This window comes from Panthera onca, chromosome F1 (assembly GCF_046562875.1).
Source record: "Panthera onca isolate mPanOnc1 chromosome F1, mPanOnc1 haplotype 2, whole genome shotgun sequence".
Taxonomy (NCBI): Eukaryota; Metazoa; Chordata; class Mammalia; order Carnivora; family Felidae; genus Panthera; species Panthera onca.
Window position 1 is genome coordinate 15,458,108 of NC_138355.1, and position 19,660 is coordinate 15,477,767.

The 19,660-nt window shown below is 35.9% G+C and overlaps 1 protein-coding gene across 2 annotated transcripts in view; it reads right to left on the reverse strand.

Annotated features, from left to right (window-relative positions):
- KIFAP3 (kinesin associated protein 3) overlaps positions 1-19,660 on the reverse strand; it is a 174,059-nt gene that overhangs the window by 76,308 nt on the left and 78,091 nt on the right. The window lies entirely within an intron of this gene.

Below are 19,660 nucleotides of genomic sequence, written 5' to 3' on the forward strand. Positions count from 1 at the left end.
GATGGTGTCAATGAAAAGAATTCTAAGAACTGTTCTAAGGTGGTACATCATTCATATAAGATGAGAGAAAAGATTCACTTTTAAGAGATCTGTACTCGATAAGATAGGTAACAAGGAAGCTCCTTTAGAGCTAATGATAATACACACTGATAATACAGTTTATATAATGGCAATATATCCTAAGGATAAATCAAAGATATAGGATACGTGATAGAATAGGAAGCCTGGAGCAGAGTCCTAAAATTATAATAATTTCTGAAAAGCAGATGAATCACATATGTAAGAAACAGATCTCAGATATGACAATAACTTATTTTTTTTTCACAACAAAACTAAATATCTAGTTTCAAGAAACAGAAAGATTCATTCTTCAGCCAGTCCTGCGTCTGCTCTTGTGTGCTGTCTCTTCTCCTCTCTCCACACTCGTGCCCAAGGTGAAAACTCCTTGCAGCTCTCTAATGCCTTCCTAATTCTTCTCTATCGTGACCCACTATTAAGAAAAAAACAACAAAACACCTCTGAACATGTCCCCAGTTCCCATCATCTTTTTCCCCCCCATAATATGTACCTAAAATGCTAACCATGCCCCAATGCATGCTGAAAACTGAAGGCTTGTGGTGGAATCTCCAGGGAAGCAGTGCTGTCCTGAAAGCCTGGCAGACAGCCAATCTTTTTAGAGCTGTAGTTGTTTGAGAAAAGGGGAAAGAGAAAGGGTTAAGCCAACAGTGATACTGTTCCTACTGTATGTTAGGCATATGTTTTCTCGTTCACCCTGTGAGGAGGTAGGTCCTATCTTTGATTTGGAGATGAGGCAATGATATTCATTAAGGTTATGAATCCTTCCAAAGGAGACACCACCATGAATCTGAGACTCAAATCTAGATGGGACTACAAAGCCTGCTTGTGGGCTTCCTGTTATTATCATTATCCCTTAGTAGCATAGTACAGGAAGGAGATGAAATTAGAAGGGACTCTATGAGACCCGGGAGTCTTAGAGAAGACAGTGGGAAGGTGGCCGAAGAGGGGAAGAGAAGATGAAATGCACAACAACAACCAGTTGTTTACTGGAAGACCTGTGCCCAGATACAGTAGGTTCTGAAGGGCCAAAGAAGTTCCTGACAGGGACAAAAGGAATTATCCCCCCAGCAGTGTGGGGGACTAGATCTTCAGCAGTTCTGAAGCTCACTTTCACTAAACTGGACCAGAGCTACCATCAGGCAGTGTTTGAGTTTATGAAAAAACACAAGGTGCTACAGAAGCTTAAAAGATGAGTGGCCCTGGTAGCATAACACTGTGGTTCAGAGCTCGGGCTCTGACAGGCTGGGTTCAATCTGTGACTCCTGCACCTGAGATAGAGCCTGTGAGTGCTATTTAAACTCTCCGTGCTTCAATTTCTTCATCAGCAGAATCGATATAACAACTGTACCTAACTCAAAGGGTTGTTACGTAAGGATTAGTTAAGAGAATTCTGGTAAAGGAATTAGTAGTACTGAGTCTGACACAGTAATAAACCAATTCAATACATATCATTTCTTACTATAATTATTATGTGAACAGGAATGTTTTTTTCTGTTTTACCAACAGAACAGTACTATCGTGTGCCCCTAACACACACGGTGGGGTTTTCTCTTTTCAAGATCGGATCATAGTCAGAAATAAAGCAGGCTTGAGAAGCAGCGGAGATTTCTCCAAGATGAGCTAGGCAGGGTCCAGAGGTATATTCTGAGCCTGCAGCTAAGCCACTTGTCCTCCTATTCAGTCACTTTCCCGTAAAGCTTTACTATTCCCAAAGTATGGGCTGAAGAGAGTTACCTTACTACAAGGCTCCACTAAGTGACCCCTATCTGATAGGAGCCCTTCATCATTCTCTCATTCTTACAGGGTTATAAATTCCTTAATAAGAGTGCAACTTGAGAAAAGAACATAATCAAAATACAGATTCAGTACACATTCGTCCTCCACCACTACCACAAACACACTGTGAATCTCTCACCCCTCTTTCATGTTTCTGCATCTGCAACAGAACTTGAACTCAGTCTTGGAGTAGGAAACTATACAGGTGATCGGCCACCAAGAAGATGAAAGGACTCAGGCAGAAGTCTGAGAACACTGCAGACAAAGCTCACGATTAGCTACAGTACTTATTTACCTTCAAGTGGCATGTCCCATGCTTCCCCCCTTGTTTAGGCCGAGCACAACTGAACAAAAGAAACTGAAATATGACAGGCATTACACCAGAGGTATTCTTTCTCCTTGAGAAAAGGGGGAAAGGAGGTGATGTCAGATCTAAGGGACTACAATATTGTACTCACAGGTCAATATAACAAAAGTTGCTGATATGTCTTCTGGTTTTGTCTGGGTAAATCTTCCCTGGAACCCAATCACGTGATTTACAAATACCTATAAATTTGATTTTCAGGGCACCTGGGTGGCTCAGCTGGTTAAGTGTCCAACTTTGGCTCAGGTCATGGTCTCACGGTTCATGGGTTCGAGCCCCACATTGGGCTCTGCGCTGTCAGCCGTCAGAGCCCCCTTTGGATTCTCTTCCTCTCTCTCTGCCCCTCCCCCACTCACATGCTCATGGACTCTCTCAAAAATAAACAAACATTAAAAAAAATTGATTTTCTGGGGCGCCTGGGTGGCTCAGTCAGTTAAGCATCTGACTTTGACTCAGGTCATGATCTCGGGTCCATGAGTCCCAAGCCCTGCGTTAGGCTCTGGATGCTGACAGCTCAGAGCCTGGCGCCTGCTTTGGATTCTGTGTTTTCCTCTCTCTCTTCCCCTCCCCCACCCATGCTCGTTTGTTGTCTCTCTCAAAAACAAATAAACATTAAAAACTTTAAAAAAAATTGATTTTCTTCCTTTTTTTGGTATTTTTTTAGGGAATTTACAAATACAGAAACTGACATTTGCCCTTTAACTCAGAAAAAAGATGTAAATATCCTATACATGATCTTCTAACCCATGTTACCTTGACGAATCTAATTTACATCTTATTGCTGCAAATCACATATTTCCTTTCTCCACTAAAGAACTGCAACATATGAATGAAGATTGCAGTATATTGCAGTATATAACCGTAATTATTTTATTCACTGAAGCATTAATTATTATATAAATGATTAGTTGCTTGATGAAAATACAGCCTATAACTTTATGGCATCTAGCAGATATTCTGACAGCTGTAAAAAAAGGACAAAATATTTTAGGACAAAAGTGCATACCCGGAGTGGGAAGATGTCTGGAAATAACCTAAATTCATCTCCTCAAACACAGCTGCACACAAAAAGTAATGGCTTTCTGGCAGTCAACATTTATTATTACTTAAAGGCTAATTTGCAGATCACATAGCCATAAACAGTCATTAAGAGAGATTAAATAGTCCAAGTAAAATTAAGAGCTTATCCTTCATTATAAGCTAATCATCTTCTTTGATTGGAAGAAAGGATATCTGAGTTTTTAAAAAATAAACCTCAAAAAAAATCTTGTATATCCTAAATGAATTTGGGGTTTGGGGGTATGATTTTCCCATAAGAATTCATGACTAAGAACCATAAACTGCAGCTAACCAGCTATGATTCCTCTACATCCTACAAATGGCAGGCATTTCAAAAGGGCTCCTTTAAGACTTACAGACATCAATTATTCCCAAGTAAAAACAGGCTGCCAATAGTCCGTATGCTGGCATAGCACCAAAGGCCCTGTGAATTTTGAGCAGAGCAGTGAAAAGACTGAATATTTTTGAGAACTAGGTCCTTAATGACTAGAGGTGGATTAGTCAAATCTGTTCAAGTAATAAGGCCAGGGTGGAAAAAAAATGGCCTAGTCATTATGATTCCTTTGGTATTTACGGTAATAAACATGAATCATGATGAACTCACTGGCTATTAAACGCAGAGGTCATAAGTACTTCGATAGGATTTCCACAGGAATTCACCGTTAATTAGCTGGATCATTATTTGAAAGTGTTAGTGAATTATCTTAGCAGTTGTGCAGCCATTCCCCCCAAATTGGTCATTCCCAGCTGAGGGCAGTTAATGCCTTAACAAACTGGTCATTAACTCCAGTAACTGATTTGTGGGAATTACTGCACTTATAAAGTACATTCGAGACTGTTTTTTTTCTTTTTTAAAAAATCTGCAGCTGTAGTTCAGCTGGAGCAGCTGAAGGAGGAAAAAAAAAACGTTCTCTGGACTGCTCTCATGATCGATTTTCTGCCAATTAAAGGGCAAACGCATGCTGATGGGTTTTGAATTTTAAAATGTCTTCAGTTTTTCATCTCCGAAGTGATTAGTAAAAACACCAGTTAGTTACTAATTTTGTAAGACACTTGGGATTTTCCATTCACAGTTCAGTCAAGCAGAAATATGAGTTTGAACACCAGAACTCAAAGCCAAATTTCCGCTTCTGCAGTAGACCCAGCCCAACACTTTGTAAAAACAGAGTGAGAACACAAGTTATGGGCCACATTATTAGCCAGATTCTCATTCTCTTTTGCACTCCATGTCTTCATTCAAAGTAGAAAACTCCCTTTGAAGTCACAAAGGCCCCAGGAGAAGATAAGATATATATGCCTCAGTATGATCAGACAGCCTTAGTTTAAACTTGAATTTGAGGAGATCATTTTTAAGACTACAACTATACTGGACAGTCTCCTTTTTAGAATACATTTGTTCACAGTATAAAGATTTGAGATGAATAGATAAAAACCAAGAGCTTTTAATCATGAGCTGAAGGGGGAAAATTACAGAATGTAGGTTACAATGATCAGTATGAAAACAAGTGTAACAATAGTCTTGTGATACAGGGTTTCATGGATAAATGATTTTTGTGTCCAATGACTTGATATAAAAACTATAAAAAACTGAAATTGTAAAGCTACCAGTAAGCTCAACAGCTCAGTCACATTAAGAGATATTCACTAAGTACTCTAAAATCAAATACTTTTGATGTATTTTCATTCATTTTACGTACAACCGCACATTCTGCCATATAGTTCCTTTTTCAAATATTTGCAACATATTTTAATTATTTTATTACCTGGTCTATAGTGGCCTTTTATTATGTCTAAAGCATACTATAACAACTTATAATACACCCTACAAAATGTGCACTCTTGTGGTACCAACGATAGGGACCAAAATAAAGCCCTTAACAATGACTGCTTTCTAGCTACAGGTCCACACCATTGACTTAATGTGCTTCAGTCAGCTTTTACCTTGTAGAAATGGAGACACCCCAGGCAATATTCACACACTGAGTATTGGAACCAGCTGGTGATAGAAGAATCCTAAGAAAAAAGGCTTCTTGATTTAATTGGGAAAACAGGAGGAAGCATAAATTTTACTGCCATTAATAACTTCAAGCAATCTTGATATGACTCTACCTCACCCTGACGGCTAAACATGTGCTTTTTGTTAAAGTGTTTCCACATCTGACCCCTATTGTTTGCTCACTTGATCAGGTAAGAAAATGTAGGTTTATTTATAGGATAAATGAGGCCTATTAAAATTGAGAAACAGTGCAGTAGTCTATGAGGAGCTGCATACTGAAACAGATGTGTGAAATTCCATAACAGTTTTGTAATAAACAGGCCAAATGAAGTTATTTTAAAAAGTCTACTTTAAGTTTCTTAAACCATCATAAAGGCAACCTAGTTTTTTAAAAACTGGAAAACACCTCCTAATTAGAAAACATTATTCTGACAATTTCCCACCAATTTTTAATAAACAGGCCAAAAAAAATGTCGTGTACTACATATTACTCTCTCCACAAAATAAAGACGTGCTTTATTTCTTAATTTTAGGATCCTTTTGATAAAATAAAAATGAAGCCATTAATTATAACAAAAAATAATATTATGGGGGACTTTCAAAGGTGTTCAGAACCTAACTGTTTCAATTTTCTTTTAAGGACATATGACAGAATGGTCAAAAGAAATAACCCTTAATTTTTAAGTGATCAAAGTTTAGAGTCCAACAGTCTCTGCTCTGGTGATCTCCCACAATAAGGGAAATCAGACTTGTCTCAACCGGAAGAAATCAAACATTTATCACTTAACTCTTGACCTGGTCTGACTTGCTACACGCTGATAAAATCTTTCTACAGCCTTGGAAAATGCCCTGAAACCCAGATTACCTAATGTAATCTAGACCAAGATGAATCAGGTGCCATTCCTACTCTCAAAACCATTCTGGGTCTACTCACAGAATGCAGAAACATTTATATCCATTTAGAACACCTTGGAAACCCTAATTTATCTTGCAGTGAAGACAATATGGTCCAGCAATGCTGTGACTGAAATTTGGGTCCTTTTTGAAATGATTCATGTGGAACTGTGAAACAGGCGTGACGATGTGCTACTGAATCTCAGAATCCTAATTTTCCTGCCATAACCAATAAAATTAGTTTCAGCACAAACCAGTCATGTAAATTAGCATGCTCACAACTTTCAAATTTGGAAGAGTCAAAAGTTATACAGCTAGAAATTTAAATCAAGATTTAAATTACAGACCAAACTTTTGCACTAGTTGTATGCAGTGCTATACACGTATCAATGACCTGATGCCTCTGGTGATTAAAGGGCAACTTGAAAAAGATGTCTGGGCTAGTTAACTTTTTTAGTTAACTTGCACAGAGATTCATAAATCACCTGTGAATGTGCCTAATGCAAGTTAAGCACATGATGAATATTTATTGCGTGTGAGTTCGATCTTTAGCTATTACTATATTACTATATATATATATTGAAAAGCTACCAACATCTCTAGGTAACACTACGAATTCCTCAGTTTTTTTAGGAAGCATTCTCCTGTCTGCTCATAAATGGACTAAAGAAGTATCCCTAGACAGGGTAATTTGTGATGCTGGATTCAACATTTGGGTTTTTGGCTTGTTTTTTTATTTTGTTTATTTTGTTCGCTTTTTGGTGGTTTTAAAAAGTTTCCATTTTAATTCCAGTTAGTTAAGGTACAGTTTTAGGTCTACAATATAGTGATTCAATACTTCCATACATCACCCTGTGCTCATCAGGACAAGGGCCCTCCTTAATCCCCATCACCTATTTTGCCCAGCCCCCCACCCCCTTCCCTCTGATAACCATCAGTTGGATCTCTACAGTTGAGTTTGTTTCTTGATGTGTCTCTTATTTTTTTCCTTTTGCTTGTTTGTCTTGTTTCTTAAATTCCACATATGAGTGAAATCATATGGTATTTGTCTTTCTCTGACTGAATTATTTTGCTTAATATTATTGTTATACTCTCTAGTTCCATCCATGTTGTTGCAAATGGCAAGATTTCATTCTTTTTTATGGTTGGAAAATACTCCACTGTGTGTGTGTGTGTGTGTGTGTGGTGTTTGTATATGTGTGTATATCTTCTTTATCCATTCATCAATCAATGGACACTTGGACTGCTTCTGTATCTCAGCTATTGTAAATAATGCTGCTATAAACATAGAGGGGCATGTATGGGCTTTTGAATACTTTAAAAGGACGGCATGCTAATCTAAGATCAAACCTGTCTTTTCATCTATTTGAATAGTGCTTCTCAAACTACCTGCGGTTTAGGGTCAAGTTTTTATTTTTCCTCCCATGTGTCTGAGACCAACACTTTTATAAGTTATACTGAAAACAAAATTAAAGAAAATATATGCAACACAGAAGTTCAAAAAATGTATTATACTCAGCAGACATAATATTATATACATAAGTTGCTGTAAATTGTCTAAACTCTGGTTCTTAATTTCTGGATTTACTCATTTCAGACAAGTAAAAAACAGTTTATGAATGTGCACTGGTCGGTGGACCGTACTTGGAGTTACCACTGTGTTGGAAGATTCCTGCCTTGAATCACAAAATTCACTGAAGGTATCTGTACCTTATAAGTGAAATCCAAGTGCTATTTCACGGTTTACAACAAAGCCCCTATAACCAGGCATAGAGTAGTCAAAACTATGAGGTAAGAAGACTTTCTACTGTGCTCATCTTTTTTCATTTAGGGACCATTAACCCTCAAACCTTCCCTTCCTTTTCTTCCACCTTATCATAACTAACGTTTGTATAAGGCCTTTTAGTTATGAAATAAACAGATATCAATTCTCTCGTCAGAGTTGCAAAACAATCCCGTGGGATGGATCTTCTAAACAGGACAAAAGGCTCACACCTGTTGACTTGCCTAATGTCACCCAACCAGTCAGGGGTGAAGGGAAGGAAGGAGACTCAAGCTCAGTTCTTTTAATGGTCATTCCTTTCATGTGCTCCTTTCATACATTAATCCATCCAACCACCTACCAGATATTTTCTGAGAACTTACAATGTGCTAGACATTGTTGTAAGCACTGGAAATGTAGGAGTGAATGAGACTGATACAAATCCATATTTTCATGCAGCTTACAGTCTTTGGGACCCAATGGGAATGGTGGTGACAGTGGGTGTGTGGTGAAGACAATAAACAAGATAATTACATGAAAGATAGATCATGTGGTGATTAAGTGCTATGAATAAAAATAAAAGGAAAAAGAGAATAATCTGAGAGCAAAGCCCTTTCATGAGGGAATGAACTGTGCAAACAACTAGAAAAGGACATGCTAGGCAGAAGGAACAGGAAGTGTCAAAGTCATGAGGTAGGCGTGTCATTACTGGGTTCAAGGAATAGCACGGAGGCCAATGAGTTTTCAGCAGAAAGAACAAAAGCAAGAGTACTAGAAGATGTAGTTACAGAGGTAAGGAGCTGACAGAGAACATATAAATGCTTGTAGGCCATTGTTAGGACTTTGGTTCTTCTCTGGATAGGAAGTCATTGAAGATTTCTGAGCAGAGAAATGACACGATTTAACTCAAATTTTAACGTGATCACTCTGTGTGCTGTGTTAAGGAGAGAATGTGGGGCAAGGGTAGAAGCACAAAGACGAGTTAGGATGCTACTGTATTAAGCCAGGAAAGAGAAGATGGGGCTGGCAACAGGGTGGTAGCAGCTATGTTTTGAAGACAGAGCAGACTGCCCAGACAGACTGGATGGAGGGTAAGAGGGAAAAAGAGAAATTAAGGAGAACTTCCCCAGTTTTGGCTGGTTAATTACAAAGTTTCCATTTTATGGAGAGAGAAAAGACTGAAAACAGTGGAAATTATCTATCTTTCTGTTTATACTGGGGGGTCGTCCATATAGGCAGAGTATTTAAACAGAATGGATGAAGTCACCAAGGGAGCAAGTATAGATGGAGAAAAATTCTATGGACTAAGCCCTGGAAGGTGTTCTAATGTTTAGAGACTGGGGAGATAAGGTAGAAGCAGAAAAGGAGACTGAGAAGGACTGGGTACTTAGGGGAAAAACCAGAAGAGTACTGTGTCCTGGAAAATCAATGAAAAAAGAAGAGGAGAGAAACTACCAAATGTTCACTACTGATGGAGTACTAGGAGTGCTGGGAATTGACCACTGGATTTGGCAACGTAGAGGTCACTGGAACTTGACCACAGTGATGCCGTGGGGGTGTGTGTATGTGAAAGTCCAACTGGAAAAGATTCAAAAGTGTAGAACAGTGAGGGAGGGGGGAATTGAGATTGGATAGAGAAGAGAGGAGAAAGAGGGAGTGGGATGCAAAGAGCACAGAGCAGACAAGAAGGGATATGAATGCATGCAAAAAGAGAGAAACTGGGAGACAGGAAGTGACCGCAATTCTTGAGGCATTCTGCAATAATGGGAAGAAGAGAAATGGGATGGTAGTTGAAAGATGAAAGAGTGAAGTGAGAGTAAAGAAGAATATTAAGATAGCATATTTATATGTCGATGGGAATGATCTTCCAGAGAGGAAAAAATTAACGCAAGGGAGGAGAACTGCTGGAGCAAGAACCTTGAGTAGGTGACAGGGAATGGGATGGAGAGGGAATGTTGGTCAATGATGAGATTAGGAGCAAGTTCATCCAGAATAATGTGAGGGAAGCCAAGTACAGACAGAGGTAGGAGGGTAAGTGTGGCAACAGGAACGAAATGGAAGTTTTTCTGACTGCTCCTATAGTGAAATAGGAACAGAACAAGGTAATGAGCCTAGGATGAACATGAGGTGTTGGATTTATGAGAAGGTATAGGAATGAAACTCTCACTTAGGAGAGTGGGAGGACCAGATAAAGAAGAAAATGTAGTATGACTGCTGGGCAGCGTGAAAAGTCTAGTACTGGTTAATTATCCAGAATGTACTGTATGCTGTTGTCCCTCTGTGCTCAGGGTCTTCCTTTTCCACTCTCCTACATCATGTCATACATTCCCCACCCTTCTTCACAAAGCACCAAAGAAAGTGATAAAAATGATTCTAAGATGTGAGTGGCTGAACACTCAAAATGTCTAAAGGGCAAGGCAAGAAATATAATGAAATGTCTATGAGAAAGTAAGGTTTATCTCAGGGGAATGGGTGAGTTTGGATCATGCCTAGAAATCCAAAGTTAAAATTAAGAGACTATATTTTGGTAAAGCCGAACATGTCTTCTAGCCGGATTTAAGCTGCTAACTTGAGACTCCTGGTGTATTATTACAATCAGGAATGTATGCATTTAACAGGAATTAAAAGCTTTAAAGGAATGCTCTAATTCACTGGTCTTCAAGGTGCAGCCTGAGGATCCCTAAAGGGGATCCCCAAAGTCACACCATTTTTATAACAAAGTCACACCATTTTATAACATTTTTATAACAATAATATATTAGTATTAATAAAATACTAATATATTACTTTCCTTTTTAAAATTCACATTCTCTCATAAGAGGCTAAGACGTATACGAAATATGATACCACGACAGAGTGTTGAGGGAGCTAGGAGAGCCAGCTGTTGTCTATTAAGCCTGACTTTAAAGAAATTTGCAAAATGAAAAAAAAAAAAAAAAGAAATTTGAGAAATATAAAATTATGCTACTCTTGTCACTAATTTTTGTCTTGTTTTGGAAAGAGTTTTCATAACATATTTATGTTAAAGTGTAGCAACTTTGTTATTTTAAGATGAATATTTAATTTTTTCCTCAATTATGAATATAGTAAATATCTCTAGATATAATCTCTAATAAACAAAAGTGCTTTGGAGGTCCTTAATAATTTTTAAGAGTGACAAGAGTCCTGAGACCAAAGTTTGAAAACTGATGCTCTCTAACCACTGAATTCCTACAGTCTCCTGATAAACAGGGAAAACTTACAAAATAGCAGAGAAACTGTGGGAAGTGAGGATTGCCTATAATTTATAGGTAGCTATCTAATCTGTTTAACCACTAGGCTGGCTATGACTATTCCATTTTTGTTTTAACAAACGCAAAATTTCATATATGTAGGATGAGACCTACACATTTTATGTGTATGTTTATTCCCTTGAGTTTAAGTCCCTTTGAAAATCAAGTTAAAAATTGAAAAGCTGACAGGAAAACTTGGAACATTACTCACTTTAAAATACATACCAATATCATTCAAAAAGGAAAAAGAATACTGTAAATAAACTCAAAATTGTTCAAAAGAGTTTACCAGTGAAATACGGTAGTTTTTTTTTTTTTAATATTGATTATGCATTCTGTAATAAAGTATCTCTCCCATTATGTGATGTTTAAAGCTTTCTGCACAAACTATTTCATGATGAACTAGGTAGGCTCTCCCAAAGAATGCACTTCAGTTGGGGATTTATGCTTGCTCCTTTACTTAACATCATCCCCAAGCACATCAAGCAGTACTTATTAGCTTATGAATCATCGGAGCCAGAGCAACTGAGAGGTGCAAAAACATTTGTCTGGTGCATCAGATGAAAAGCTACGAACATTTAGTTTTCAAGTCACTTTTGAAACACTATCAGTGCATTCTCCAGGAAACTGAAGAACACACTATGACGAAGCATTTCCTTGCCAACTCCCAACCCAGGATATTCTGACATAAGGAAGCACTCTTGAGACACATCAAGGTCAAATGGCTTAAAAACTTATGACAGGGAATTTTTTTTTATAATGATTTGATTCTTAGATGAGCCAAAAATCTCTAAACATTTAAAAAAATTAACTCTATATCATAAAAAACCTGACTGAACTAACAATTGGCTAAATAAAGCCAAACTTTCTAGGTCCAATTCAATTTGCATATAATCACATTTGCGGAAACCCCCGGCTATGACAGGTCTCCCAGATGGTAATATGAAGTTTCTACGCCTAAGAAATTATGTGTCAAGCACGGGAATGAATAACACTGAAAAGATTTTATAACTGATACTGAAATAGTAAGCAGAGGTAAGTTTAGGATCCTTTATGAAATCTTAGGAAAGTAACATTATCAAAAATGAAGTAAGAATGGGATAATTTTGGTGGCATTTAAAAAAAACAAAGGGATACTTAGATACAAGGGTCCTCATGGATCCAAACAAAAATTTTGAAACATTTTTAACCATCAGGCTGGCTGTGACTAGTCCATTTTTGTTTTAACAAATGCAAAAATTCATATACATAGGATGAGACCTATACATTTTATAAGGTTTATTCCCTTGAGGGAATTTCTATGCCTAGCAAAGGATCAAAACTATTCAAACAAATCAATTTCAGGAAAAGTGGAGAAAGAAAATTTTAAATAATGATTTCTAAAATTCCTTATTAATCCCTTTTTTGTGTCCCTGATGTCAAAAGAAAAGCTAAATTCAAAATCCCTAAATGAAATGCTTTATATGACAATATTTTTAAATAATTTTTGGTTTTACTGAGTAACATTTCACTCAGCCTCACATGGCGAAACAGATGAGCTATAACAAAACGTCTCTGCCTTTAAAAGTAAGTCAAATCACAAAATCTTCCTCAATTACATTTTTTTTCTCAGTTATTCAGCAATTCTGACAACAGCAGGGGTCGCAATGTACTAGTTAAATGTTTCAGGATGCAAGAGAAGGGGATTAAATGTTCATATAGCACAGCTTTATTAGAGCCTGAAAGATTCATGATTCATTGTACTCTAGTTAAAATAATCTATCGTTAAATATAAAAAGATTTTTCAGTTATGGGGTCCCCAAATAATAGTAAAGAAAACCTACTTAAAATCTGATAGCATTTCCAGCTGAAACAGCATCCCTTAAAATTCACTTCTGCAAAGTTCTCCACATGTGTAGCCCTACAAAAGTGGCTTTACATTTTTTGCATCTTTTAAAAAATAAACAATTTCTATACATAAAATAGGTAACTCTTTAATTCAGTCCTCTATCAACCTGAACTGAGTTTCTTTCTAATAAAAAACCAACCTGACCACTCATGTTCTACTCTATGCTCTTTAATTCCTTCTCCGTGATTACAAAGAAGAAAATGTACCCCAAATTCTTCAAATACTTGATTTACAAAAGGTTTTTTCCATTAAAAAAAATTTCAATTCCATGGCATCACTCCCATCACTGCTTGCCAAGAATAACCTAGAAGAATTTAGATAATCTACTGTTCAACACACAAAAAATCCAGCAGAGACAGTGATTAAGATTTCTGAACATTTGATGGGAAAGAAATCTAATCACTTTCCCATAGTTCAATGTTTTCCAAATGAATGTCAAATCAATCAGAACACAAAATTAATATAAGTCATAAGTAGAATAAACAATGATCAGAAAATAAATAGAAAATACAGTTCACTGCACACAGAAATGGTAAATACTGCTTTGTGAACATTTTTAAAAATTACATATGTTAAAATCTGTAATAGATGTAAGAAGTAAAATGTAATGTATATAAATATACACATATGGATATATACACATTGATATATATATCACATACACATGTGAGTATTAGGTTGTAGTGTAAACTATACTATAGATTGGGGTAAAGATGTTTGAAAGTCATTGCTCTATACTAATTATATCCTATCCCTTTAAAGTCTATGCTCTGTGTAATGCTTCCTTACTACAATTTCTATATAATTGTAGTGGCCAAAGACCAGAGATATTAAATATATCACTGAATTGCTCAATTGAGAAATTTAGTTTATTGTGTTAGGAGTTAAGGATTTATTTTTCCACACAAGTAACATATACATTAACAAGTATAAAAATGACTATTCTATTATTAATAGCTTATCAGCAAATCATTTATACACTCAATGCAATTTCTTTGGACACAGCAGAGAGAACAAGCAAAATAGGTTTCTTCACAGTTAAAAGAAATGTTACAAAGTCTGCAATAAACCTTACTAAGAGGAGTGTGTTACTGGAAAGAGAACCCTTTGGGCATTCATTTGGAATTCATTTTTAACAAAATATACACTTCAAATAAGCTCAGTTGTCAGTTTCCAAGACCACAAGAGATTAGAAATATATCATTAGAGAGAGGAAAATTGCTGCTATAGAATTGCTTCTGGAACAGAAGAAATGAGAAGTGACAGCTAAAAATAAGAGGGGAAAACAGAAAACCTGTACATAAAAAATTTAAATACATGGAATTCTGAGGCCATTTAGTAAGGGGAAATAGTTGAGCACAGTAATATTTACATTCCTGTATAATAAATTATCTTGACTCAATGATTAAAAAAACTCATATAGCAGGTGAACGCAGGTACTCTGGTTCCAAAGCCCATCGTACTAACCACCACACTATACTTCTCAATAAAAATTTAAATTACCTTTATGGTATTAAAAGTACATTTAAGAAAACATTTATGAAAAGAAACATGTAATCAATTTTAAAGAACTTTATATAAAATGATTAAATACCCTTAATGTTATAAGCTGAGAAAACTTTCTTATCAGAAAGACCCATTCCTTGGATATCTATAGTTTGTATTCTATATAATTTCCTAACACTGTACTCTTATTTAACCTTTCCTTATTAACATGCATTATTATCTATATACTGAAGATGAGAAAATGGACACATAGGTTAAATAATTTACACAGTATCACATAGCTAATAACAGATGAAGCCAATATTCAAAGTCATATAATATGGCTCCAGAATTCTAGCTTTTAATTAACGTGCTCTGTGGTACTATAGTAGTTAGATACACTACATATGGTAGTATTGCTATAATGTCTCAGGATGTATTTTTTTAACAGATTCTGGTAATCCTGGAAACTCAGCTAAAATAAAATTCAGAAGTGCCTGGCTGGCTCAGTCAGCACAGAATGTGACTCCTGATCTCAGGATTGTGAGTTCGAGCCTCAACATGTGCATAGAGATTACTTAAAGATAAAAATCTGGGGCGCCTGGGTGGCTCAGTCAGTTAAGTATCCAACTTTGGCTCAGATCATGATCTCACAGTTCGTGAGTTCGAGCCCCACCTCGGGCTCTGTGCTGACAGCTCAGAGCCTGGAGCCTGCTTTGAATTCAGTGTCTCCCTCTATCGCTGCCCCTCCCCCACTCACACTCTGTCTCTCTCTCTCTCTCTCTCAAAAATAAACATTAAAAAATAAAAATAAAAATCTGAAAAAATAAGTAAAAGAAAATTCAGAAAAACTGGAAAATACCTTTCAGGATTGTTAGGTCGCTAACGCACCAATATTCTAGTTCTAATCCTTCCAAACATTTGCCAACCCCTTAAAGTTCAGCATGGCCATGTGACTTGCTGTTATCAGTGCCAAGTGTAAGCAAAAATTATATTTGTCAGTTCAGAGTGGAAGTCTTCAAGAGAAGTTTACAACTCTGCATTTTCTCTTTCTCTCTTCCCTGGTGCCATGGTGACCCAGAGTTTCTGTTAGTCTTGGTTTCTGATGGTGACACGGACCAACACTTGGTACTCACTTATTATGGATATGTAATACGAGGAAGAAGTAAATCTTTGATGTGTCTTAATGTACTGGGATCTTAAGGTTGTTTATTAATAATCATAGCCTTGTCTTCCACTAATACAGTTGTCAGGTTTTTCGTGGGAAGTGATGAATAAAAGGGCCATTTTTGGACGATGATAAATACAAACAATTATAAAGTTTACAAAATGGTTATGTTCTAAAAACTCATACTGAAATCAGTTATTTGGAATTTGAAATGCTTTTTTTCCCCATAGGCTCACCTTATAAAAGGCCCACAGAAGCTTATTTAACTCATAATTTAAATGAAAAAGTAGAAAACAACAGTGTCTTTAAAATAATTAAAAGAATGTCTGATACGTAAACAGATGTAACCTGTATATTCTAAATACTTATAGGCATTCTGAAGCATTTTACAGAAGCTGAAGTCACTGTTCTCTAGTATATTTTAATTTCTCTTCAATATGTACATCTTCTCCCTTTCCTTGATCCTGGAATATCAGTAGATATTCTCTTTTGTTTACTATGTATGGTTGCCATTGCTTCCATGGCTTGTAAGTGGAGAATGAAAAGGTGGAACTAAACAAAGTTATTAAGCAAAAGATACATGAACATTTGAAAAGAAAGAAATTGCTTAGGTTAAAATTCAGTAACTTGTGAGCAGTAAACAAAAAGGGAAGAAAAGATGGGACATAATCTTTACCTAAAGAGGAAGGATTTTAGAGCCTACTTATTAGTCCTCAGATAGATCAAAGTTGTCATGAGTTTACAAAGTATACCGATTCCCCAAATGGCAAAAAAGTTGAGCTGTACCCAAATTTCTGTTCACTTTTAACAATTATTCAAATCACAACACCATTCCATATTTTTTTCAATTTGTTCTCCCAGAAAATTTTTGTGGCTGTTCTTGTGAGGATTTAACTATCAACATATTTTATTTACCATACAAAGGTAAGCCAAGAAGTTATGAAGGTAAGCTACCCATAAGCATCTCAACAAAATCATTCTGCTTTTAATCTGTTTTTACAGATAACAGAGGTAGAAATTTTTCAGATCTTCTACTTCTACCTATGTAATGCAAGATTTGAATAATACTAGCTTTTTACTTTCCTTGGTGTAGTAAAATCCGATGCCTTAGGAATTCATGATATTTCAAAAAAAATAACGAAGTAACAACACTTTGAAAGAATAACTCAAACGAGGCAAACACTTTTCAGTTGCTCTTCCTACTCAAAACCTCCTCATCTCTGAAGCGTGACGAGTCCTAGATTATCATGGCTTCTCAGTAACGGCCTAAACTTGATATACTTTTTATGTATTTGTCAAAAAATAAACACATTTCTCTGGCTGTTATGTCTCCTTTAGTGGTTTCCTCTTCCCACTTTTCTTCTATAAGGTAAGTGTTCCTTTTTTAACCCTTACTCCTCCGGACCTATAGACCTATGTTTCTATTTGTCTCCAAAATGTCTCACACTGAATCTATTGCTAGCTTCCTCAAACTACTTCCCTCACACTTCTCTTTTTCTGTCCCTGGCACTAGACTTCTAACAGTCATGGGGTATGAATTCTTCCTATCATCACCTACATTCAAAAAGTAAGCATGTCACATTAAGTCTACCTGTAATATGTATTTCTTTTGCCTCACATCTGACATACTACCTCTTTCCTAGTCCATGTTTTCTGTACTTCTGGTCTTGCTGTTATAATAGACTATTATGCTCTTCTGCAGACTCTAGTTCTAGTCCATCCAATAGAATAATGTCAGATTAATTTCTCTAGAGCAGTACTCTGTGACCCAACTAGTTTAAAAACCTGCAATGATTCCCACCATCAGCTAAATTCAGTATAACTCATTAGCATAGTCTTAACCTTCATAATACCACATAAGAACATAAACCCCATTTATTTTCTAAGTTATCTCCTACTATCTTCTTAGTTATTGTTCCTCACACTGGCTTAGCACCATCTATGCCTTAGGTAATGTTGGTCACTTTACCTGAAATACTTTCTACAGCCTCTATTCTTCTTCCTTTATTAACATCACCTTGGTTAAAGTCAATGTGCATCTCAAATGGCATTTTGCCGATGAAGGACCAGTAAGGAAACATTCTCTCTTTTGAATTTCAACATATCCATAGATTGAAAAATATTTTCCTATAGTGCTTAACACTGGGTTTTGCCATAGTAGATCTTCAACATTTTACTGAATTGAAATTGAATCAAACCGCACACATCCCAGGAGAGTAAAAATAAATAAGCTACCTAGTTTGTCAATAAAGACATAATACCTATTTGAAGGTATTTGTATTCAGATCAAGGTAAGTCAGCAACACTTATAGAATGTCCACTTTAAGTAATGATGATGATGGTGATGATGGTAAAAAAATGATTTATAGCTAATATTTATTAAGAAGATACTATGTGTCAAGTACTATTTTAAGCACTCTGTAATACAATACCTCATTTAAGCTTCAAAAGAACTTTAAGTTGGTTATAATTATTATCCCCATCTTAGAGATGGACAAAAACTGGGTCAGAGTTTGGGTACCTTGCCCAACACAACATAGTTAGAAGTAAAGACAGCCATAATTCTAATAAGACAATCTGACTCCAGAAATCGAGCTCTAGAAGAGATGAAAGAAATTATTTTATTAAATGCTATATCTCATATCACAAAATTTACTATTTGTTAATAAAATATAGACTGCGTATCCTGTTCGTAATTTCCCCCAAATCTCTCTTAAATCATTTGTTTCATAAAAGTAGGTCACTAAATACAGAATAAACCAAATAGCCTATGAACTCCTTCAGGACAAGAAATATAACTTACTCATCTGCATACACTGAGAATCTAACCTAATATCTGATACATAATTCTGCTAGATTCATGCTAGATAAAGGATTACATGAATTAAATTCAAAGTGCCATCAATTTTACTTTTCAAGTTTTCCTGTTTCCTTCTTAAATGTATTACTTTGGTTCCACAAAAGCAATTTTTGAAAGTGCTTCTCAACAGAGTTCCTTCTACATTGTATAATAAAAGTCCTATGCAATATTTGTGGACTGGTCAATAGGCCAAATGTTCTTGGACTGACTGGTGAAAGGTTTTCCTATTCTGAGAAAAGGATTAAGAAATAAGTTTCCTGAAAACTTCCTTTATTTTAAGGGGTGTTGGAGAATTGGATTTTCTACTTAATCATGGTCTACTTAATATACTACACAGTGTAGTTTAATGTAGTAGTTAAGAAATCCAACTTTGGCAACAGACACAACTGAGGTTGAATGTGGGCTGTGCCTTTTATCAGTTGTGTAGATGTGAGTAAAGATCTCAGGGATTCCACGAGATAATGTAAAGAAAGCACAAAACAGAATGACTGGCACAGTAAACATTCAATATAAATGTTATTTCTAGTATTATAAAGAAAATAATGATATCAATGAGAGACTAGAGTCATAGATATTAGACAGCTAAGAATAAACTTAATTTTAAATCATTCTCTTCTATTATACTACTAGTGGTTAACAGTTAAAAAAATATTTGAAAACAAGGATAAAGCTACAAAAAAAAAAAAAAAAAAAAAATGAAACCGCAGTGCTGAACAAAGGAACGGAGTCTTAAAAGATGGGTAAGAATTGTGCTTTCTGGTTAAAAAACACAATGGCATTCCAGGTAGAGAAAAAAAGCAGGTGGACAAGTACTTAGGTATAAAGAGCTTGTTTAGAGAACTATATAGTTCAGTATAATATATGTTCAATATATGTTATATGTGCAGTATAAACATAATAAAGTATCTGTTGGGGAGTAGCAAGTACCTATGAAGACAGACATTGAACAGATCATAAAGGACTTTTTAATCCTCTTCCAAGAAGCCTTATGTGTGAGCATTAAGAGTTAATTATTCAATCCATCTTTGCTATATAGTTATCTTGCTAACAGTTAAAAG